At 36.7% G+C, this 26,278-nt stretch overlaps 1 protein-coding gene and 1 pseudogene across 1 annotated transcript in view; both read right to left on the reverse strand.

The window, feature by feature from the left end:
* KIF21A (kinesin family member 21A) overlaps window positions 1-26,278 on the reverse strand; it is a 164,898-nt gene that overhangs the window by 88,791 nt on the left and 49,829 nt on the right. The gene's annotated exons all lie outside the window — the stretch shown is intronic.
* On the reverse strand, window positions 812-24,989 carry LOC111520200 (annotated as a pseudogene).

The following is a 26,278-nucleotide window of genomic DNA, read 5'->3' on the forward strand; positions in this document are numbered from 1 at the left end:
TCCAAGTGGATACGTTTCCTCTACTCTGTAAGAGGTAGATACCCAATCCAATAAATTCTGCTACCAAAGTGCTATTTGCTATTATTATTGTTTTAGATTTTTTTTCTCTTTATTTCCAGTGGTAATAGTATGGAAAAATAAAAAAGCAAGGACATTTATTTATCTTAATGTCTTGATGCTCTTGACTCGTCCTTTTTGCTAACTCTTCACCAGTGGTTTCTGAACCTATTTGACCATTATGTTCTGTCACAGTAACATGTTTAAGCATATTCCCACAACATATATATATTCATTTATAAATAATATTCATGTTCTACCATATTGATTTGTCATATACTGAAATATTGTCATCTCTCAGTTTCCATGAAAGATTGGTTTCCCAACTCCCCATGGATAACAAAATCCACAGATGTTCAAGTCCCTCACATAAAATGATGCAGTATTTGCATATAACTTACACACTTATTCTTCTGTATACTTTAAATCATCTCCAGATCACTTATAATACTAATACAATGTTAAGCTATATAAATAGTTATACTGCATTATTTAGAGAATAATAAGAAAAGAAAGTCTGTACATGTCTAGTACACATGTAACAATCCATTATTTTTTCTGAATATTTTCAATCCACAGTCAATTGAATCTGTAGTTGTGGAACCCCTGAATATGGAGAGTCGATTGTATATATAAAAGCAGAATTTTCAAAAGAAATAAATTAGAAGTAAATATAAATGAAAGTTCTAATATCTTCTCTCCAAAACAGTGAATTATTATGAGTTGCCTTTCCTCCACTTGGAGGATCACTGCACTACACCCACACCACATCCTCGCGCATCCACTTGAATACAATACCTTCCTGTCTGTCTTCTCTCTCAAATTTCAAAACCTATTTTCAAAGAATAAAAGTAAATATGAAGATATGTTCATAACAGAACAAACCAAAATCTAGTCCTATTCTGTAGGCTCTATAAACAGGACAGAATATTCTGGAATATATACCACTCACTTACTGTACCTAAGTTTTTAAAGAGATTCCCTACTTGCCATGGTGAAAGAGAAGCAGTTTAAGCAAGAAAGGCAAGACAAACACAGATTAAAAATATAAAATGAGGCCAGGTACGGTGACACGCCTATAATCCCAGGACTTTGGGAGGCCGATTGCTTGAGATGCAGGAGTTTCAGACCAGCCTGGCCGACACGGTGAAACCCGGTCTCTGCTAAAAATACAAAAATTAACCCATTGGTGGTGCAGCTGGTAATCCCAGTTACTCCAGAGGCTGAGGCAGAAGAATCGCTTGAACCCAGGAGGCAAAGGTTGCAGTGAGCCACCAAGATAGCACCACTGCACTCCAGCCTGGGCGACAGAGTGAGAATCCATTTCCAAAAAAAAAAAAAAAAAGAAAAAGAAAAATATAAAATGATCAAGGAACAGATTTTAAAGGAATCTGGTCTCATAGCCTTATTTTCTGAAATTAAAAAAAAAAAAAAAAAAAAAAAAAAAAAAAAAAAAAAAAAAAAAACCTCGGTCAATAGAGGTAAAATACAGGTAAAACAAGTTCAGCTATTTATTAGAGATAAAGCCAAACCCAAGTTCAGATCCCCTAAGTCTAACTCTTTACAGTTCATCAAACTAAAAAGGAAAATAGGAAGAACAGGAATGACAATAGACAGAAAGGGTTGAATTTCTGCAAACCTGGTTTTCTAAAATAGAATTTTGTATGCCTCAAAAATATCTTATGTAAATATGCAACTATTTTTTCTCCTCTATGATACTGGTATTTTTCTTTAATAAACTCTTCAGCTTTGTTTGTTAGCTGTAATGGAATGTACTAATCAATGTGGAGCTATCCAGGTAATGAGGCAAGAGCAATGGAGTGACCAGTAGCAGACCCGAGTTTTACTACTTGTCACTCCATAGATATCATGTGGTCTTCTCTCAGAGCACCAGTTTCCTCAACTGTAGAGGAAAACCATAATTTCCAAGATTCCTTTTAGATTCAATAATACTTAACTGTAGATACTGTATTTTAGAAAAGGGAAAGATGGAAATAATATTTGTGTACTGTAATACATATTAAATATTATAGCAAATAAAACAAAGAATTTCTTGTAATTTCTTGTAGCTATGCACATAGACTATAAAAACAGCCCGTGGTAGTAGCAGCTTTGGCTTTCTGGTTCCACATAACCTAGATGAGTGGTGCTCTCTAAATTAATAATTTTTTGTTTCCAAACTCCTCTTCTCCTACCACACTATATTTAGTCATGTGGAGGAAAACACAGCAAAAACACCAAGCCTCTTTAGGAAAAATCACCATCTTGATTGTTGCCACGCCAGAAATAGGAGAGTCAGAAACAACCTCAATGCCATGTCAATTCCTCCCTCTTCCCTATTCCACCTATCTAATCTAAGAGCTATTCTCTCTGAAATACATCAGCCCACCAAGTTATTTCCTCCCCCATCAACACCACCCTAATGAAGGTCATCATTATCTCTTACTTAGAATATTGCAAAAGTCTTCTAACCAGTCTTCCTGTGTCAAATCTTGCCCTCACTAACCTGTTCCACACACTGTAATATGAGTAATTTGTAAAACAGGAAGTTGGTCAGCTCACTACCCTGCATAAAACCCTTCAGTACATCTCTAAATCCCTCTGCTTTGCCATGCTACATCTTTGCATTAAAGGATTTTCACTGGTAGCCATGGTGATGGTTTATTTTAAGCAGCTTCACTACCAGTTATGCTCTCTCTTATTTCTATGCCTCCAACTACATTATTCCCTTTTCCTAGACACTCTTTCCACCCTTTCAATTCCCAACTCCTTTACCTGCCTGAACATTTTTCTTTTGATATCTCGTTTTGGGAGCTCACACAAACTCTGCATTTCAACATAAAGTCCTGTCTGCGCTCAGGCTGTTCTCTCTCCTGAAAGCTACCTCATTAACTCCAGGTCTCTGCTTTTTCTACCAGCTTTACGGTTGCTATAGTACTCTGTGAAACTTAACAAATCCCACGTAATAAAAAAGACAAAAATAATAAACCCAGCTCTCTAATGAAAACGAGTACTGGGCTACTACTTAATATCAGTGTGCCATTAATTTTAGGTAAATGATTATAACCACAAGCTAACTTATTTGGCTATTAAGATACTTTAAATTTCATTTCAACACAACAAAGAGAAAAACAAGGTGCCATTTTAATTGCAGATATGATAGCCAATTTTAGAATCTAATGTCACTCAGAATGTCTTTAACTTATTCTCTTAATCTCTACTCATCTAGTTATTATTCTCGCTAATGGCAAGGAGGATTCTGTTTGAAACACGGATGATGCCCAATTTCATCCATTTGCATGGGTAGAGGAGAGAGAGTGGCTTTAAAAGCCAACAAGATGGGTGGAAACTTTTCCACTGGATCCAAGCAATGGCAATTTTCCAACAGGTCTGAGAAAGTCGTACCTAGGAGGGGATGGTGTCCCACACATGCAGATTAATTGGAAGCTAACTATACTTCAAAGACTAAGGACAGGTTCACCTTTTTAATTCCTCTTCAAAAATTAATATTTTAAAATCTCCAAATCCCTAAATTAGTACTAATTCTCACAGGAACACCCAACCCAAGTCAATTCACCTGCTTTGTAATTGATGAGTTTGAAACCTGGCTACAAACCTCAATTTCAAAACAATTACTTCAAGTTCTATATAGACAAAATATACCTATCCTTCTGTAAAAGAGAAAATTGGAAATATAACATTTACAACTTTGGATATTTTGAAATATCTTCTTTCTCAGTATTTTTATGTAAAAAATAAGATCATTAAACACATACTAGGAATCCCAACACTAGGAAATAATCAGCATTAATGTTTGGATTAACTAATGTTAATCAAACTGACTAACACTACGAAATAATAAAGCCAAGTAGATTTTTAAAAATATATTGTTCTACAACTAGATGTATTTAAAACTGCTTCTTAAAGAAAAACAATTATGGATAAAAATTGAATTCTTATTTCTCCATTAGCAGATGATTCTTTGAAGACGGAGAATATATCTTATTCATTCCTAAAGCAAAGTAATCCACAAATATTTACTAACTTACCCCTATAAACTACGTTAGTTAAGAAAAGAGTATTTTAATGCAAGATATATGATAATTACAATAATATAATATCACTTTATTCTGTCACTAGAAACTTGTTCTTGAACTAGCATTTAACCATGCTACACGTCGATTTTCTAATCTACAAGGAGCCTGGCTTTACTAATTCCAAGTTTAAATTCTATTTTAATTAATCCTTCAAGAAAAGCAAATCAAAGTTTCTCTATGCTGGGTTTTAAAAGGTTGAAATAAACTACTTTTTTCCCCTGCCATACACTATCCACCAGCACTTCTTACTGTTTGTTCCTTATTTCTTCATGATTCCTATTGTATAACAAATGTTGCTGTGGACACAGGGCAAGGGACTGCTTCATTTATGAAAACATTATCATGGGCTCATTGCTGTGGAAGGAACTAGTGAAAATTAGGGGAGATTCTGAGACGAAATAGAGGAAATGTCTTAAAAGTGGGTGCTGCCTTCTCTTCTTTGCCTTTGTAATAACCAAAACTGGTTTTAGTGATTGAATATATTTAAATAAGCCAAGAGGACATGTTTTGAGATGTCCTAAATAAAACAAAAATTTTTAAATAAAGTATTTTGGGGGAAAGGCTTAACCTTTTCAACTTGAGTTTCAGTCATGAAACTTAGCAAAACTGAGTTTATACATTAGTTCTGTCACATATTGCTATTAAGAGGCAATTCACCACAACCTTAGAGTTCCTGCACATTCTTGCTGGGTATGCCAAGAATGCAAGACCCAGACTGCTCTCTTCATGGATCATTTCTCAAGGTTGTGTTGGAAACAAGCAAACTTTAAGGATATGGTAATGTCTTCACGACAGACCTGGCTTGCTTCTGCTTACTATAAAAGTGATTAATCCATAAGCTCAATGTTTCTCAATGCCCACCTGCTTGCACAGCACCCATATAATAGGTGTATCAGCACTGCCCCCAATGGATTGAGAGGGAATGAAGAACCAGGTCAAATCAACATGAAGCTCACATTACTTATTATACCACAAGTAATAAAGGTCCTTAGTCTCCAATCGGCAGTTTTGTGTCTTCTGCCACTATTTATGATACAGTAATGGGTTAGCTTGCTAGCTTGTAAACAGAGTGAAAACTCAGTTCCTTCACAGGTCTTAATACATACTAGCTGTGACCTTTGGCAGGTCACTCTCTCAGCCTTGATTTCCTTGTCTATTAAATATCTATTAAATATAATATTATTGCCATATCCACATGATAGCATCTTGAACAAATGAGCTAATATGTGACAATGACAGCCTACGTAGCTATAAAGTGTTGTTACAATACCACCTGCAAATTCTCTAAGTCATTTCCCTCATGAGGCACCCTAACATCTCAGCTTGGGCCTTCCAATGTGTTAAAAAATGCATGATTTACTCTGGCTCCCCAAACTATTGCTATATTTTTAAAATTACCCTTTGGATACCTTCAGTCCCAAAGAAAATTAAATATAGAACTCCTACATCATCAATAGAAGTGTAATGCAACAATGAACTTTCCTGCATACATGTATGCATATATATATATAAATATATTGTTATGCAAAGATAATAAATCTGGGTATCTTTACACCTCCACTCATAAAAAGTCATAATCCCCAAATCAGCCGTTTCACACTAATAAATAGTCAAGTCCCAATCATCCTTCTACTTTTATCAGTATAGGGTACAACAGGAGTCAAAATAAGAATTTTTATTATTTAATATTATTATCTTTTTTTCTATAGACATATATAACCAGTAAGGAAATTTCATTCAAGAAAGGAATATAACTAAGGTCCTGAGTAACAAGTCTGTTTAAAGCTGGGGATTAAATTGTTATGGTACAATTTGTCCTTATACTGAATTAAATTGAATTAAATGCTAGTGACCAGAATGTTGACAGATGAGCTACTGAAGGAATGCTGACCTAAGGAAAATAATTAAGTCTATCTTATAGTTTATAACTTATGTGTGCTGGAACTCATACTTTTTTTTCAAAATTATAAGACTAGCACCAACATCACTGAATAATCTGAGTCCAATGATGCAAATGATCAAGCTTAAATTTTTAAATGCATGTGGTTTTTGTAGTACTTTTCAGACTCTCTCTTACATTCCCACCCCTTCTATTCCTCTGTTCCCCATTTTACTAAAAACATCACAAGGGATAAGCCTTTCTTTTGCTCATTTATTGGTCAAGTTATTTCTCCCTACAAAAAGAAGAGGAATAACAAAAAACATGTCTTCCTTTTTGCCACTAGCCATTGTTGATTTGTTGTCCTATTAGAAAGTACTATTGTCCTTAATCAATGGTTTCATACATGTGACAAATTTTTCCATTACCTAAATGTCTTTGTAAACTGTCTCTCCTCTTTGGCTTGAGTTATTCTGATCTCATCCCCACAAGATTGTGGTAGTTCTCCAATTTATTCAATAATCTGACCTGATTCCCATTTTCTGTAGTTCTTTTACTTACACCTATCTTTTACTACACTTATCCGTAACTAGCCCACTTGGCACCTTGGTAACACCTTTGTTCTTCCTACAGAACACCAATAAATCTGTCCTCTGTACAGGTCTTTTGCCTTTCTTTATCTCATTTGTTGGTGTTTTGGATGATCATTATGTTGGATGCTACTTACTGGTGTTCAATTTCATTTCTTGATGTTAATTATATCTTACTAAATTCCTTCCTTCCATTTCCCCAGAATCAGGACAGCTATCATTTTGTCATCACAACTGAGCCCCTGGGGTTTCTGGTCCCTTTTTAAATCCTCCTCTAGTTCATTCCAGTTAGTAGATACCACAATAAGGAAGCATCTGCCCTACTTTAACTCTCCACCTTCTGTTCTAGAAATGAGTTTCTGACACACCATAAGAACTTGTTAGGCCATTTGTGGACTTGCTGAACTATTTCCTAAGAGATCAGGCACTGCATAAATAATAAATAACTCAAGTCCATAAAAAGAAATTCCTCTCCCTCAAATGGATCTTTAATTACAATGATGGGTGATGAGAAGAAAGGTATTTCTTCAAGACATTCAAGGAAGAAACACACCTCAGTAACTCCATTAGAGAGATTATTAATTGAGTGAAAAGCCTAAAGGCAATAAAGCACAGTAATGTGTTCCAGGGACTAGGGAGTAGACAGTGTTATGAATGAAAAAGATGAAGAAAAGAAACTGTTTTTAATCCATTTAATGATGAACAGCTGTTGAAAGCAATCCAGAAATCTTATCCTAATCTATATAATTAGCTCTGTATTCTACCGTGTCATCTCTGTGTGGTCCACTGGACTCATAAACTTTATGAAGTTTATTCTTAATAAACGGATATTCATAAACATATACAGTATCAATTAAAATCCCTAATATACAGCATACATAGCTAATGCTTCTGGCTACAATTCTAGACTACACTACTCAGTCTCTGGTTTACAACATCCCTTGGAAAAATAAAGATTTATTTCTCTCAAGGACAGTTCTGTAGTGGCAAACCAGAAAAAGAAAGCAGGAAAAATAGGATGATGAGCTATTGTGCCATCTTCCTCTGACTTCCACTCTAGTGTCTCCTACCTTTTATCTCATGGTTCATTTAAGGACACAGAGCACTGATAAAACTTCTCTCAATTGAGGAAACCAGTATCATTCACAGGGGTGTAACACTGTGCCTCTCTCTCCATTGAATAGCAAATGTTCAAAGAACCACATTGAAATAATGCACATAGGCTGACAAAATAAAGAAAAAAAAAGTCAAATTCTGGATTTTTATAAAAGTCCAATCCTATGTATAACTGTAATTAATTCTTCTGGAAACTCCAGAGTTTTCTTTAGCCCTTCTCTGGGAAATAGAAAGCCTCTACCCCCACAAAACTGAGGGAGTGAGGGAAGGAAGTACTTTAAATGACAAAAGGAACCACGTGCCTACTTTCCAAAGTGCTCATGAAGTTTCTGTTGATGCTGGTGGCTGTATGTGGTGGCCTATTGATAACCCAAGGCCCACAGAAAATTTCATTTGGTCAACAGTGCCCTGTGGAGCACCTACTAAATGTCAAACAGTGTGTAAGGAAAAAAATGTTTTAAATAAAATCAAAAACTTGAGGAGTGCAACCATGGTCAGGGTTAGGGGAACTATAAGAAAATTAAACATATGGTCAATGAAATATTGTATACAAAGGATAAATGGAATAAAGATCCGCCAGAGGGTAATGGGGGAGGAACAGGAAAAACTGCATATAGGAAACTATATTTGACCTGGGTTTTGGTGGGTGATTAAAATTTTCAAGACTGAGAAGGGAGAAAAAGTCAGTTCGGGGAAAACAAGTCAAAACTTCTTGAAGTGCATTTGTTCCCTGGTTATGATACAGTCCTTAGGGGCAGAAGCACTAGCATAAAAGTTGTTAAAATTGGCCAGGTGTGGTGACTCATACCTGTAATCCCAGCACTTTGGGAGGCCAAGGCAGGTGGATCACAAGGTCAGGAGTTCATGACCAGTCTGGCCAATATGGTGAAACCCCATCTCTACTAAAAATACAAAAATTAGCCGGGCATAGTGGCGGGCACCTGTAGTCCCAGCTACTCGGGACCATCACTTGAGAATTGCTTGAACCCAGGAGGCAGAGGTTGCCGTGAGCCGAGATCGTGCCACTGCACTCCAGCCTGAGCAACAGAGCGAGACTGTCTCAAAAAAAATAAAAAAATAAAAAAATAAAAAAAAAACCTTGTTAGAATTTAGGGAAGTTTTGTGAATATTATGAGACCATCTAATTAGGCATACCAGCTAACACATTATCCTCTAAAATGAACACTCACTTTGGTCTCTGCATGATGAAAGATGCTACCAAAAGGCTCACAAAAGGCATATTACAGATCTCTGCCAAACGTTCCTTAGTTTCTTCTTTCTGATTGATCCTTCACCCATCTTCAACTTAGCCTGTACCCTGGGAGACCGACATTCATGGGCGTCAACCAGGAGCTCCCTTGCCCTCAGGCTTCCAATGAAGCACAGCAATGGGAGGTATCAGTAGGACATTAAGGGGAGGAGAGGAATGAGGTCAGAATATTTACTGTCCTAATTCCTTCCCTGCCAGGTCCCATCAGTGGGCTCTGTCCCTCTCCCAAAGGCCACAGCTCCTATTAGGCAGCCACTTCTTATACCATAGCCAGTGGTATGGCAGTCCACCTTCTGTTACTAACACCAGAGCACTGCCTCATCTCTTGTCGCCTCCCCTGAGGCTGCCTGTTCTCCTCCAAACTCTCCTAAATTATCTTGTTTCGATATATCATCTGTTTCCTGTCGAGATCCTGACCAGATCAGGGTTAGTCTCAGGAAATGGTAACAACACTTTTTTTTTTTTTTTTTTTTTTTTTAAGAGACGGAGTCTGGCTCTGTTGCTCAGGCTGGAGTGCAGTGGTGCTGTCTCCGCTCACGGTAACCTTGTCTCCCAGGTTCAGGCAATTCTCCTGCCTCAGCCTCCCGGGTAGCTGGGACTACAGGCGCACGCCACCATGCCTGGCTAATTTTTTGTATTTTAGTAGAGACAGGGTTTCACTGTGTTGCCCAGGCTGGTCTCGAACTCCTGTGCTCAGGCAATCCGCCCGCCTTAGCCTCCCAAAATACTCCAGATTACAGGTGAGAGCCACCGCCCCTGGCCTAATAATGCTTTTTTAAAGCACTACCACTGTGTCATCATTCCTTCCATTTCCATTCCTGAAGTCAGTATTGACCTAGAATATAGGTCCCTACAATTCTCCAGCCTTTCACAAACAAGTCATTGACCCAGTCTCTTTCCTGGATACAGCTAGAGTTTTCAATAGATTTTATTGTTAAATATGTAATAAACGATAACACGAAGTTTATAAAATATCATCTTTGTTGGTCAACTGAATTACTTTTATAAAAACTTATAATAAAAAAGATTTAATTAACACTTCAGTTTCATTTTTAAAACTTAAGGAAACCGAGTGTGGTGGCTCAAGCCTGTAGTGTCAGTTACTCAGGAGGCTGAGAGGAGAGGACCACTTGAGTCCAGAAGTTTGAAGCTAGCTTGGGCAACATATTGAGATTCCGTCTTGTATTAAAAAAAAAAAGAAAAGAAAAGAAAAGAAAAAAATATATGAACTTGAAGGAAGGGCAGGAGAAAATTCAAGAAAGGAGGAGCAAAAGGGAAAATGTATTATCAGAATAAAAGTAATAACTAGATGGTATTTCAACTCTCATTCTCAGATTAGTAAGTTTCTAGTACCTTCTATTTTTTTCTTATTACATTCCTATACCAATTATATAAAGGATATTCAAAACTCTCCCATAAATTTCTTTCTCAATGAAACTACATATGTTCTTTGGGGAAAGGGAAGAATCTCATTCTACTCTTCATAATAGTATATGTTTTATTAAAACTATTTCATTATGGGGAAAGCTAGCATTATGACTCTATAATGATAGTAATACATCCTTGATCCCAGATGTATATTATTTGTGTTTACAATCACTCTTGGAAGGAAAAAAAAAGACTTCTTATTTCATCTTGCTTACTAGAAATAAAAATAACATTTTAAAAATATGGATGATATTGTGCAGATTAAGAATCTGGTCCTAAAGTAACAAACATAAGTTATTGACACCAATTTTTACCATCAAGGAAAAAAAAACTCCTACCACAAACATTCAAATAAGCCATAATTCTGTCATCTCCCAATAACCACAAGTGACAGCTCAAAGCCAAGACATTAGACTATAAGGAACACTTTATTTTTGTAAGGAAAATGTGGTAGGCAGAATTTGAAGATGATCCCCAATGATCCACACCCATATACAATTCCTGCCCCAGAAGTGTGGTAGAACCTGCAATTATGAAGACATACCACTTCCAATTTAGTTACTAAACAGTTAGAGTTAATTAAAGGGAAATCATCCTGGGTGGGCCTGATCTAATTAGGCAAGTGAGTCTTTTAAAGAAGGTGAAGCATTAGACACATTTCTGCTGGACCGCAAGAAGAAAGCAAATAGTTATGTTGTGAACTACTTACAGAGAAGACTACGTTTAAGAGCTGAGTACAATCCCCAGACAATAGCAAGCAAGAAAATGGGGACCTCAGTCATATAAGCACAAGAAACTGAATTCCACCCAGAGCAGCAACCATCTTTTAAAATTATGTATTTGGAGATTGTTTCAATTAATAGATGTCTGGCCTTGTCAACCAACTTTGTGAAAAATTACCTTTCTTTCAAAAGTTACCCCAAGTTGTGGGGTCAGGAGGAGGGAGACAGAGAATCAATCTGTATTTCATCATTCTCTTAAAGCACAGAAGATTCAGCTCTTATATATTTGTAAGATTTTATATTAAGAAAAGATAATTTGGTGTTCAAAAAAGATGCCTGAAAACCATTGCCATAGAGAAAATTCCTGCATATGGTAAGATGAAATAAGATGATCCTAAGGTTCTCTTAAGCATCAACTCTAAAATTATGAAAATTTTATATTGTGATGATTCTAAGAACAATTACAGGTAATCTGGTTGCCAATAAAATAAAAACATGAGCCATGTTTGAAAGGGTAATGTATGTGTCTTAAATTTATCGGGTCCACATGAATTTAATTAGAAAAACATAATCCACTCCAATGGGGCATTTTCAATAGATTCAGCAGACTCACATTTTTAAAACTATTTTATAGTGTATTTGAATTTGCTATATGAAACAACTCTGATATCTTACTGTCGTGCTTACTAAGGCAAACTGAAGAGTCTCCACAAGACTCAGGATACAAACAGATTTTTTGTATTTAAAATCCAAATGAACAATCAACAAATCCCCCTCCCAAATAATCAATTAACAAGCCATATTTTTCTAAATGCACACACATACACACAAACAGCATGTGGAGTGAACTTACCTGTCAATGCAATTACCTTTATAATAAACTTGCATACATTTGCTTCTTTTTTTTTTTTTTTTTTTTTTTTTTTTACAGATTGTTTGCCTTTTAGAAAGCTAGCTGAATGTCATCCATGGAGCATTACATTACTGCATGAAGTATCAAAAATGGAGAATACAAACAGCATTTCTCATATAATTCTGGCCAGTTTAATTTGGTCTACTACTTTTAGGATGAAATCAGAGGGAAGTGAAAAAATTCATAGCAAGTGGGCAAGAGCAAGTATCTAGGAAAGATGGCTCACTTTTCTAGACATTTTAATGCATGAATGTACTAGAGAAACATTAGAGGACAAAGTATCTTTGACAAACATGCAAAATGCACTTAATCCTCTTCTTGAATTGAAGGTCACCGGAAATAGATAAATGTGATCTATTAGCATGAATACTAATAGAGTTAGAAACTACATTTGTACATTCTGAGAGAACAATTTGAGTATTAGGAATTGAATAAAAATATCATTAGAGATTTTTGAACCATAATGAGTTGTCTTAGCCACTAGCTTTCCCCTTCCGGCAAAGGCCTAATGTCTGTAAGCACATTATAAAGGTTCCTGCTATATCAACAAAATGATGTCCTAAATGACAGATATTTGAGACTAACTATAAAAATTGTTTCCAGAAAATAGGAAGAAATCCTCCTTGTGTCAATTCAATTTAACAAATAATTTATCATGCCCCTATATGTAAGGTAACCATGTTAGCCACTGCAGGAGAAATAAAGAATAAACCTTAAGCTCCTGACAACTGGGAATTTATAATATAATAATAAAAAATGAGGCAAATACAAAAATAACTGTATGAGCCAGGCTTGGTGGGTCACACCTATAGTCCCAGCTACTGGGGAGACTGAAGTGAGAGGATCGCTTGAGCTCAGGAGTTCAAGGCTGCAGTGAGCTAGAATGGTGCCACTGCACTCCAGCCTGAGTGACAGAATGAGACATCTCAAAAAAATAAAAAATAAATAACTGCAATTAAAAATGTATACTATTAAAACACCATGAAGAGGCTTAGAGCAGTAATTTTCAAACTTTAATGTATACATGAATTACTGTAAATAGTTTTAAAAACATAGATTTTGATATTAAGGATCTGAATGGTCTAGGAGCTGAGATTCTACATTTCTAATACATTTTAGGTGACGATGCTGATGTTGAATTCTGAGATTCAAAGCCTTAAGGGAAAACAGATGGAAGACATCAGCCCAAGTAAGAAGAGGGAAGAAAAGTATAGTCATGACAAGAAGAGATAACATGTTATTTCAGAGGACTCTTGAATAGGTGGGATTTTTGAGGAAAAGGAAATCAAATATAAAATAAATCAATAAATCAACAAAAGAAATATGCTTTGCTTCTTTTTTTTCCCTTAACTCATGGAGTTTTTTCAATTAAGGTAAATCATAATAATGATTATTAAGTCTACTGTTTTAAAAGAGCTACCCTAACATTATCTACACAGATAGAATTTTATTAACATGCCATTCCCAATAACTTAGGTGGTTTCTAGCTTTTGCAAAATCAAATATCTTCACACAACTACAATTTTTAAATCAGTGTTTCAAAGCATGAGCTCAGACAAGAAAGCTCAACAGAAGCTGAGACTTGTAGACCCAATTCTGGATTATATCCCTGATTCTGGATCATGTCTCCGACTCCCCCATCCTTGGACAAGGCTGCTCCAAATGTTGGCAGCCACATCCATGAAGAAGGGAGGCAGGATGCAGAGTATAGGAACATAGGGCTTTTTTTTCCCCTTAAGCAGCAAAGAACTCTTAACCTCTACATTTTTTCTATTGCCGTGAAACAACTTACTATAAACTTGGAACCTTAGATAATACACATTTTACTATCTCACAGTGTCTGTAAGTCAGAAGTCCAGGCATGGCACAGCAAGGACTTCCACTCAAAGTCTTACCAGACTAAAATCAATGCAAGAGCTGGGTGGCATTCTCAGTTGGAATTCAGCATCCTCACCCAAGCTCATTCAAGTTGTTGGAAGAATTCAGTTCCTTGCAGTTCTGGACTGAGGCCCTTTTTTCTTGCTGGCAAAGGGCTAGCTCTCAGCTCCTAAATGCCGCTCTCATGGCCTAGCCATGTGACCCTCTCATAGTGTGTCAGCTCACTACTTGAAAACTACCAGGAGAATCTCTTGCTCCAGTCTGCTAAAATCTGGTCTCGTATAATGTAATCATAGGAGTGATATCCCATCACCTTTGCTGTTTTCTATGAATTCAAAGTAATTCACAGGTACTATTTAACTCAAGCAAAGTAAGTAACCAGGAGGCAGGGATCATGGGGTGTCAGTCACCTTGGGGTCTGTCTGCCATAGTCAAGACAGTTCTTTCTCAGAAACTGTGACATTTGATTGGAGACTGGTAGAATGAAGAATCAGTTATGTGAAGGCAGTGGGCTGAGGAAGCAACCACTGAGAACAGAAGGGCAGAGAAAATAAGGAAGGAGGTATCCCTTAAAATGCCTGCCACCAGTACCCATATCAGACATCTTTTAATTCATCACTGGATGCTATTGGATATGAACAAAATACATCACATAAGTTTTATAAGCCCAACTACCCAAATTTCTCAACCATTTCATCCGTACCCAAAAAGGTATGCATCAGTGTGAAAGACACAGAAAAAATACTGTATATCTTCCTGGAGCACCAAGTTTATATTTGGCAAAATTAATAAGTAATTTAAATATTCTTATTTTAAAAACAAATGTTTTTATTTTATTAATAAAAATATATTATTAAATATATTATTATTTTAAAAAATAAATATAAATACAAAATTTATACTAATCTTTTAGATAAGACTTGAAGACTCAAAGAAATTTCCAGTTTGAGAGTACATTACACATTTCTCTCACTGTAGTTAGGGGAGCTGTGCTGGAAAGGCTTGAGACTATGCTATTTTGAGCCTACTCTGTACTTTATACCTCATTAAGTATTAATGAGGGAAAAAAAACTCACAGGTGCAGACATAAATTTTTAAACACATTGTATCAAATGTAATGCACCTAAGCATTTCATTGTGGTCTCTGAAAGGCAAATTGCAGACTAAATTATTATAAAGGCAGTTTAAATACATATATACATATATATGCAGTCAGGTATTAATGCCTAGGTTACTGTACAATTATCCAACCCAATAATTAATTTTCAGGGTGGTGATAAAGGCTTTCTGTTGATTTGTTCTGGGTTTTGTTTTTGTTCTTGTCCTATAAGCTCCAATGTGTATACTATGTTTTGTGGCATAAATTGCTAATGGTACTCCAAAATCCATTCTCTCTTTTTTCCTTATTAAGAAAATCTTTGCCTGGACACCCTGCACATTCTAAGCTTCCTTGCAGCTAGATGTGGTCATGTGGCTAACTTCTGCTCAATGGCAACAGTAGAGTCCTTAAATGGAAAGGATGGGCCTCCTCTTTTTTTCTTCTTTTCTCACTGGCTGGAATGTAGAACAGTCGGGCTGCACTATACTGGATCATGTGAATGGGAGTAATACCTGAGGGATGGTGAATCAATAAGACAGAAAGATCACAGGATACCAACACAATGGTACTTATCAGTTCTGGGCTGCTTATAGTCTGGTTGTAATGTGGAAGAAATGTAAACTTCTCTATTAAGTCCTTGTAATGTTGGATCTTTGTTAGAATAGCTCAACCCATGTCCTAACAGAATTTGACAACCAGAAGTAGTTGCCACCCTAATGGAACCTGTAATATGTGACACGGACTAGGAAGTTGAACGGCAGCTGCTGACAAAACCAACAGTAAGATGAAAAGCTACTGACTCTTTCTAAGCCACACCAAAACATTTAGTATGGATTGGCTTCTTCTTGCTGCTCTCAACAAAGCCCTTCAAGAGAAATAAACTCAGCCTAAATAAAGCAGTCTCAGGCAGATGTGGAAGTGAATTCAGCTCTACTGAGGAAAGTCCACACCACATACAGCTTGAAACCTAAGTTGACTTTACCGTGGGGCTTTATAGGGTTTAAAAGTCAGGTGTTTCTATATTCCTTACTAACACAGTTAAAACAGGAGGTTCAGAAGACACAGACTAAACTGATATAATCCTGGGACCCTAACAGTTTCTAGCCAGACAATGGCAGCCTGCCCAGAAATCAAAATGCTAAAGGTATTACCTTCTCACCTAAGCATGGAGGTAACTGTCATTGATTAAGACATTGGGGAATTTGCAGAACACAAAGTCCAACAGTTTAAATCCAGAATTTTTAGTTGGGAAAAAAAAAAAACTATGTTTGGCTGTGGTTACTTGCATTTGGAGTTTGGCTGTGGTTACTTGCATTTGGAGTTAATCTGCACAAATAGGCAGACAACTCAATGACTTTTTGAAAGCGTGCAGTAGTTACACACACACACACATGCACACACACACAAGCTTGGACTATAAAAGCCTAGGACTGTTCAACTCAAAGACAACCTCTCAGGCCCCCTTACAGGTACCAGCAGGAAGTCAGCTTTGAAAGCTATCTAACCCCAAGAAAACAGTACACTTTCCAATGTCCATTTTAAATTTGGCCATGGAGAACAACAGACAATAAAGAACCTCCCAAAGGGCATAACCAGAACCATGGAGAACAAGTGATTTTCTCTTCCACAAAGACAGTGGGGCAAGCTTGCCAGGAGGCTAACAAAGACCTTTTTCTACTGCCAGGATAAAAATCATCATGATTCCCACATACAGGATTTGACAGTTGCTAAGTAACTGCTAGGTTTCCTATCTTCCCCTTTTCCAAATGAAAAGTCTTATCTTGCTTCTCCTCTACTGCTATCTTTTGGATGTGTTACTTCACCCCTACTTATACAATGGACACAGTATCCGTTGTACATTGGATCCTTACGTGGGCCATTAGTAGATAGCAAACAAATTTGCTCTCAGATTGGATGTTCCAACCACAAGAATCCACATCAGAACTTGGGGAGAGAGCTGACTTCCCACCTCCCAAGTACAATAAATTATGAGATGGATGAAATGTGGTGAGGGAGTAGAGATGCTCCATGCATGGAAAAGAGAGTGCACATGGCAGTAACTGCTAGATGTCTCCCAAATGCATGTTCTTTTTCCTCCACAGTAATAGGAGTCTTAGCTAGGTATATGGTACCCTCTTTTGCTATATGTGGTAACATGTGTGATATGAGTGAGTTCTGACTAAAACGCTGCAAGAAAAGTGATGTGTGCTACTTCCAGGTCAGTTCTTTTGAAGAAAAGAGCATGTCCTCTACTAGAATTTGCATGTCTGTCCCCCACAAACTTCTGGTTGAAGTTTGATCCCCAATGTTGGACGTGAGGCTTAATAGGAGGTGTTTGTGTCATAGAGGTGGATCCCTCATGAATGGATTAATACCTTCCATGGTGGAGACCGGAGGCAGTGTGAGTGAGTTCTCCATTTGTTCCTGTAAGAGCTGATTGTTAAAAAGAGCCTGGAATCTCCTCCCTTCTTGCTTCCTCTCTCACCATGTAATCTCTGCATAACGCTGCTCGCTTTCACCTTCCATCATAAGTGGAAGCAGTCTGAAGCCCTCACCAGAAGCAAATGCTTCTTATAGCGTGCAGAACCATAATCAAATAAATCTATTTTCTTCATACATTACTCATCTTCAGTTATTTTTTTATAGCAACAGGAATGGACTAAGACATTCTCCCTGTTCCTCTTCCTGCTAGGCTGTGAACATGGCAGTCTCCATCCACACATATTATATCAATATCCTAGGGAGAGCAAAGCCACAAGATAGAAGGAGCCTTAGTCCCCAACACTGCAGATTCCTTACTAGCCCTGGACTACAATAATAATTTCTATCTTATTTACACATCTGTTGTTTTGGATCTCAGAGCAGCTAAGCCTATATTCTAACTTACATATGCTTATAAAACTATGACAAGAAACTTTTTAATTTGTTGTAAAAAAATATCTCTAGAATGGCTTTAAAATTCTATTCCAGGCTGGGCGCGGTGGCTCAAGCCTGTAATCCCAGCACTTTGGGAGGCCGAGACGGGCGGATCACGAGGTCAGGAGATCGAGACCATCCTGGCTAACACGGTGAAACCCTGTCTCTACTAAAAAATACAAAAAAACTAGCCAGGTGAGATGGCAGGCGCCTGTAGTCCCAGCTACTCTGGAGGCTGAGGCAGGAGAATGGCGTAAACCCGGGAGGCGGAGCTTGCAGTGAGCTGAGATTTGGCCACTGCACTCCAGCCTGGGCGACAGAGCGAGACTCCATCTCAAAAAAAAAAAAAAAAAAAAAAATCCTATTCCAACTAAACTTTTGGTTAATTTAGATTGATACTCACTACGCAAAAATCATCAGTGTTTTGCAAAACCATTTACTGCCAGATACAGTGCTAAATTACCACTTATTTTTAAAAATAGGAAACCTCTAAACATACTGAAATCTCACTGAAATGAAATGCATTCTTTAACAGAAATTTGTAAACACAGGTAAAAATGCCTTGAATTCTAAAACCTGGGAATTGTTTAACCAATTTTGTATTAGTACATATGTTTTAGAGTTTGTTAGAACTGAGACTTTTCATCAGTTAATTTTCCACTATTAAAAAAAAACCTTTAAATTTAAATACCTGTCATATAGAGTAACATTTATTCAATACAGGTATTTGGTTACTTAATATTTATTCAGTAAATATATATATATATTATATATATATATATAATATATATATATTATATATATATATTATATATATATTACATATTATATATATATATTATATATATATATATATGCTGATGTCTCCTGAAAGCCTAAGAACAAAGAAAAATAGTTAATAAAATAATATTGTATATGTCCTTGATGTTTCACAATTCACATATGCTTTTTATGTATCTCTAATATACAAGCATTTACTTTGTCCATTTAAGAGTTTGAAATCAATAAAGGGCAATATGGAATCATCCATAACACAAATTTATTCAAAGGAGCAACATGTGGTATAAACTGATAAATAATGTGCACCATGATGAACTTGCTAGATGCCCTAGATGGCAATTAAAATTAAATTGATGGCAAATTAACTTGCTAGATGCCCTAGATGGCAAATTAAAAGTTTAATTGCTAGATGGCAATTAAAATATAGGCTCCTATGCATCTATTTTCAATGGAGTCTGCTTGCCACTACCACCAGTCCATAATACCCCAAAACCAAATCACATTTGTGAGCAATTTAAACCACAAAAGAACTTTCGAAGATAAGACACATTTACCATAATCAGATATCTCTTCCATTAAGCTCCAAGGCATGCCAAGATTTGGGGACCCACTGAGAGAATGACCTCCTTCTCCTAGGAGCAGTACAATAGATCCCTATCCATTACTCTTTTGGAGTGCAGGGCATTTTCTTTCCGAGGTATCTATTATTATGAAGATGGATATCTTTTAAAATGTTAATTTGCAGTAATTTCAATAATTTAATTCAGGTTCCATTAATGACTACATATTTTGAAGATTTTTATATGGTGTCAACCCAACAGCCTATCCCTCTACTCCAGATCTGCTGGGATGTCAAGCAATGTGGGATGTGAGCCGTTCACATCTTCCTCTTCTCCCCATACTACCCCACACACTAAACACCTTCCAATCATTCTGTACATTTCTCTGTCTCCCACACACACTTTCAACCAAATTGTGTTTTAGGGACACTACTTGCATCTTTGATTGATCTTTGTATCTCTTCTCCCATATACCTAACCTCCTATATATAGCACTATGCTTCCCATATGGCAGGTTCTTAGGAAAATGAGAGAAATAAGACTACGGAAACTATTCAAAATGGCAACAACAAAACACCTAGGTTTTTTCTCACTTGTGCAATCCACACACTGTAAAACCTTTACAAAGTATGAGTATTCAGATCATTTCCATTATATTTTCATGGAAGTGAATGATTTAAATAAGAATTGTTAATGGAAGCAGAAAAGTCTGGTTTAAAAAGACAATAGCACTCAATTTATGCTAATAAGAGGTGAATGATTCAAGTTTATGAGGAAAAGTAGAGACAAACAGAATTACTGGATGTTAGATTTTGTTTCCTTGAAGGTAGTCTTTATTTAGGAGACTAAAGTTTATTCAAAAAGAAAAAAAAATTAAAAACAATGAAAACCTAAGATCTAAACTTTGCTCCACCACAACATTGTGGGATAAACTTCATTTATGTTATACCGAACTATATTAAAAACAGTATTATATATAAAGTCGAATATACACTGTAATGTATAACCTACAAAAGATATTAAACAAAAACTACTTGACTGATTGCCTAAAAGAAGGAAATACATATATATATATTTGTCAGAACTGAAAGATGATTAATAGCACTGTTGGAAAAAAACAACAATATATGTCATTCAACAAGTGCCTACCATATATGGCACTGCCATCTGCCATATATGGCAGTCATTTTACATGCATTATTTATACTCTGTACAATAATCCAAAGAAGTAGGTATTAATTTTATAAGTTTACATGTGACAAAAGTAAAATATGAACAATTAAGTGCCAGAGAGAGCCAGAATTCAAGCCAATGCATGTCTTATTCCAAACCCTGTGAGTATTCTCTAGGTCACACTTCCTGCCTAGCCACAGCCCTCACAATAGTGGTAACAGTATGATTATTTTACTTGAGTAATTATGATAAAAATAATTGAGTGTAATTATTATACTGAAGTCAGGATAGAAGGAGCGAGCCATAGCGAGAGTCTCAGCGTAACACACGCTGATTCCATCACTGAAACACAACATAAATATGGAAGGAGAGTATCCTATGCTGTGCAAATCTATTTGGTTCTTGGGCTAAGACAGAGTTTCAATAACAAGCTCAAATGCAAGAAATTACAAATCTATTTGTTTCTTAATTTTTAGGTAGCAAATAGCAAGTTTGGATACTGAAGGATTCAATAAAAAAAAAATTTTCACTTCCTGAGTTCAGATAGCTAAAATTCAGTTGACAAACGATACTATCTATCTAAATGGGTTTTATAGTGTGCTTCCTATGCATTCTGCACTAAATTTAGTCGTGTATACAGAGGAGGCTTAAGACATTTGGTTCATAGCTGGGTGTGGTGGCTCACGGCTATAATCCCAGCACTTTGGGAGGCCGAGATGGAAGAATCGCCTCAGACCAGGAGTTTGATACCAACCTGGGCAACATACGGAGACCCTGCCTCAAATATAAAAAATAAAAATAAAAAACAAGAATTTGGTTCCAAAGAGTTGTAATCTACTTGGAGAAACAAGTCTATCACACTTATGTATATGTAATCACATATATTAAATCTACAATAGTGTATGAAGTAAAAGCCAAATCAAATGCTAAAAACTGCAGTTTTTTTTTTTCTTTGAGATGGAGTCATGCTCTGTCATCCAGGCTGGGGTGCAGTGACAAAATCTCAGCTCACTGCAACCTCTGCCTCCCGGGTTCAAGCAATTTTCCGCCCCAGCCTCCTGAGTAGTTGGGATTACAGGTACCTGCCATTACGCCCGGCTAATTTTTTGCAATTTTAGTTTGGCCAGGCTGGTCTTGAACTTCTGACCTCGTGATCCACCCACCTTAGCCTCCCAAAGTGCTGGGATTACAGGCGTGAGCCACTGCGCCCGGCCTTAAACTGCATTTTCTTAAAAGAAGAGATTGATAAAGATGGAAATAATCACAAAAGCACAAGTCAGGGAATAAGACACAGTAAATGTGGAAGTAAAATCAGCAGGACCTGGGGATTAAAAGGATATTTCCAGCGAAGAGGGAGCATCATTAGTTAGAGCTAATTAACAGAGCTTAGAAAAAGTGCTGCCTGGCTTTTCATGAATGAGTGACAAAAAGAGTATGACATGAAGAATGAAAGAAAGAGTGACAAGAAGATTGTGATATAAATATATGTCTGGCTCTTCATGCTGCCTGCAGCCACAGCATGCCTCAACCATCATTCTCCCAACCCTTGTTTGTATAACTACTAGCCAGTCCTCGCAGGCTGCAATGATGTGTGTGGTGCTTTTTGCTGCACATAAGGGAGATTACTCTGTTTGCTCAGCATTTCCTAGAAGGAGGTTTCACAAGAACATTTTCATTTATAATCCAGTGGTCATTCCTTTGTTTCTTTGTGGCAAACCCAGCCCTTGCATACCTTTTGTCAACCACTTATGTTTGCCAGAAAGTGAAATAAATGGAAAGGCCAAAGTGAAGTGCAAGCAAGTTAGATAAACTTCTTCAGTTCAGGACAAGGAGGTAGTTGGTGTTCTTGTTGGCTGAGAGTATTTGCAGCACTGTGCACTCATATGTTCAAAGGCTGAGATAATTCAGCACCATGTGTTACACTGGCTGTCACTAGTAAGACAATAAAATAAAATTCAGATTGTGGGAAAATATGTACGATAAATGAGCCATACTAGATGTTTGCATAAAACAAGGATCAACATTTTAAAAGAAAAAGACAATTAAAAAATTTATTGTCTCTTTAAAAGAAAAAGACAATAAAATAGAAAAGAAAATAAATACATAAAATAAAATAAAAAGACAATAAAATAAAATAAAAAGACAATAAAATAAAATTCAGATTGTGGGAAAATATATACTATAAATGAGCCATACTAGATGTTTACATAAAACAAGGACCAACATTTTAAAAGAAAACGTTTCTGAAATAAATAGCATTCTAAGGAAATTGCTGTGTGGGGAACCCAGTTTTTGGTCTTCTGTAGATCCTTCAGCCCCACCTGCATCACCTCCTAACCTTGTCAGCTGTCTCAGCCTCGCCTGGAGAGAGGGCTGAGCTCCTGGCACTGCACAAGACCTGCAGTAGTATGGCATCAGACCTAGTCTGACTAGACTCACAAAAACCCTTGCACTTCCCACCATTCTAGACACAAATGAAGGGCTGCTCCATGGGGTTGCAGGATCTGGCTTCCCAGTAGCTTCTGGAATGAGTAGCAGAACCCAGCAGGGCAGGAGACAAATGTTAACCATGGAAGACAAGAGATAGGAAGAAGGCACAGATAAATTATTTCCCTTTCCTCCCTCCAATGGACTAATCCCAAATGAATGTTTCCCTATGGGTTGTCCAGAGACACCCCTGGTGACTTGGCTGTGTTCGCAGCTCCATTATGTGTCACCTTGTATTTGTCATTCCGTCTTCTCTGCCTTGCTTCATTTTTCCCTCACTTCTGTTACACTGTTATTTCCCCACTTGATAGAGCATAAGCTTCTAGGCACTGTTGTCTAGGAAACCCAGCCTAAGATAGGCAATAATAAACTAACTGAGGCAATTTTCTAATGCTTTCCCAAAAATATTAAGAGAAAAAGAATAAATTTTTAACTATTTCTTTGCTTGCAGTGGAGTGAGGAGAAAGGGAACTAACACAGGTTGGACATTTACAATGTGCCTGGCACTGAGGGTAATAACATTACATGAAATAACATGAAAATCACAATTGGGTTTTCTTTTCTTTTTTTTTTTTTTTTTTTTTTTTTGCATGCCCATTTATTCAACATGATTAGGTAACTGTATCATATATATGCACCATACAGGAATATCAAGTTTTTAAAAAAACAGAACACTGAGTATTAAAAAGGTATTGTGGCCTTAATTAAATCCTTGATTCAGAAAGCACTTCAGTAACTTTCAGTGCTTTAAAGTCATTAACATCATCACTGTACAGTAATGAAGAAAAAATTTGTACCATGTGCAATTTCCAGTATTTATGCAAGAAAACCTTATTTTAGGTATTTTCATTTCTATACAATCAAAATAAACTAAGTATTAGTACGACTTTTACAAATATCATTCATTTTAATGAAGTTGGTACAGATAATGTCCATTTAAAACCCATATCCCAGGCCAAAAAGTACAAATAAAATCAAAAAGAGCAGTGTTCTGTTGTATTCATTTCTGCATGTATAGCTTTATTAATTGCTAATGAAAATTAGAACTTTTCTGGGATCTTCTGACAAGATTTTTTAAAAATCTTAAAATGACTTTTCTTCAGTGAAGCCATCTTTGCAGTTAGTCATTACTCTCACCTTATCTGTCATCTTGACTTCAACCTGATATTCCTCTTCTTTTGGTCCAGACCCTCAAATTTTAAAAGTAGCTTCAAGTCAAGGAAAGGTCATTTTTCCACAGTTCAGTTCTCTGAAAAACTTCCATCTCCCACTGAAAGTCACAGTAGTGACAGGAGTGAAGGAGTGACAGGAATGAAGCAATCACATGCTAGAACATGCTACAACAGGAGTGAAGCAATCACATGCTAGAACATCAGGGCCAATTGGAAAGTCATTATGAACACTTGCATTGGTTGATCTTATTTATCACCACAAGCCTGAAAATGCAATGTTCTGAAAAAGGTGGCCTCTTTGTGCACACATAATTTTTGAAAAGGAGAGGGTAATATGAAGGGGACTGAGGCTTGATCACCAAAAATCAGCACAATGAAAACAAACAATAATGAACAATGAGCACTAGAATTCAAATTACCAGATGTTTCAAAGAGACGGAGTGCCAGTTTTCAATTCCGTTTTGAACACCACATTACAAAAGAACTATTTTAAAAAATAAAAAAGGATTGAGGGAAAAGAAAAATAAAAATAAAAAGAATATGTAAACTGTTGAATGACCCCCCGTTTGTTCCTGATATACTTCAATCACATCTTCTTCCTCCATTCCCAGTTCTTTTGGATTATGATTATCAGCAATTCTCTGACCCTCAAAGAGAAACCTGAGTGAATTCATTGGAACACCCTGTCTTTGACAGTATGATTCTTTGAGTTTCCTGAGATGTGTTGTCATTTTCACTTTGAAGTGAATCTCACTGCTATCCTGTCCAATGACTTTGAGTTTAATATATTCACCTTCCTTCTTATCCCCCAAGTCCTCAGTTGAAGGTTTTGCCTCCTGGTCAGACATGATGATGGTGGCTTCACATTGGGGGTCTCCGCACAGCAGCAGCAGCAGCCTCGAGTAGGCAGAATCTCGCTCCGGGGTTTACAAATCTGTCTCCCTTCCCCACAGCCACAATTGGGTTTTCATGTATATTCATGTACTGTCATTTAACCCTCACAAGAAACCATCCAATTTTGTTGATGAAGAACAAGGAAATATAAATAGAAGTAGATAGGTTTTTAACTTTTATAACACTGAGCTCAACATAGCAATACAAGCATTGCAGCTTAGATTAAGTGTTGTAGTCAGCCAGACCAGGTCAGGCATATTCCAGAACTCAAGTATCTATACTACTAAACCAATCTGCAGGAAATCCATTAGTCCTCCTCATTTTGAATGCTTGGTTTCATCTTTTTCATTCCTCTATTCAGATGCTAATCAAAGCTCTGCAGCAGCCAGGCAGCACTTTTTCTAAGCCAATTCTTCTGCAAGTTTTGCAGAGTATGCAATACATAGGTCACCTTCACATCAAATGCTGCAGTCTTTGTCTATTTACCATTTTCAAGCAGAAAACCTGTTGAATTTCACCTAATTTAAACTTCATTTTCATTAACCAAATCTTTAAAGAAACTGCATGTGGCTCTATCCAAGCAATCTTTCTTACTGCTTTCGGCAAACTTATTTATAACTAATTAGACATAAATAAAACATTGGCTTGCATTTTTGTCAATTTTGCTGTAGATTTACAGAATAATCACAAACACTGATATAGCACATGCTATGTACCAGCCACTGATTTACATAGTTTACATTAGTTCCAATCTCAAGACTTGAAAAGATCTTAAAGATATTGGAATACAACCCCAAGGACTGCTTATATCCCCTCCATGATAATGTCACAAGAATATATTTCACTGAGTAGAAGAGCTTCCGCACTGGAGTCAGAAAACCCAGATCTACCACTTTTTGTCAGGTGATTATGTAATATTAGCACGGCAATTTCAGATGTCATTGCCTTTGATTCTCACAGTGACCTTATATATAGTTACAGTTCTGAAATCTTCATTTCCATCCCAATCTCTTTTCTAAAGAAGGGATGTGGGGGAGTTCCTGAAACCCCCATATATATCGAAGGACAACTAAACTGTCTTTACGCATCTCTGCTCTTCCCACACCAATCCCTAGCTCCATTAATGAGAAATGCCAGTCTTCCTAGCCTTCTCTCTTACCTATCTCACATCTAATCCATTATGAAGATCTCATTGTGTCTGTGTAAAATCTCTCAAACCATCCCAACTATTAGCTCAGTTCAAAGCC

Source organism: Piliocolobus tephrosceles, chromosome 10, assembly GCF_002776525.5.
Source record: "Piliocolobus tephrosceles isolate RC106 chromosome 10, ASM277652v3, whole genome shotgun sequence".
In the NCBI taxonomy this organism is placed as follows: domain Eukaryota; kingdom Metazoa; phylum Chordata; class Mammalia; order Primates; family Cercopithecidae; genus Piliocolobus; species Piliocolobus tephrosceles.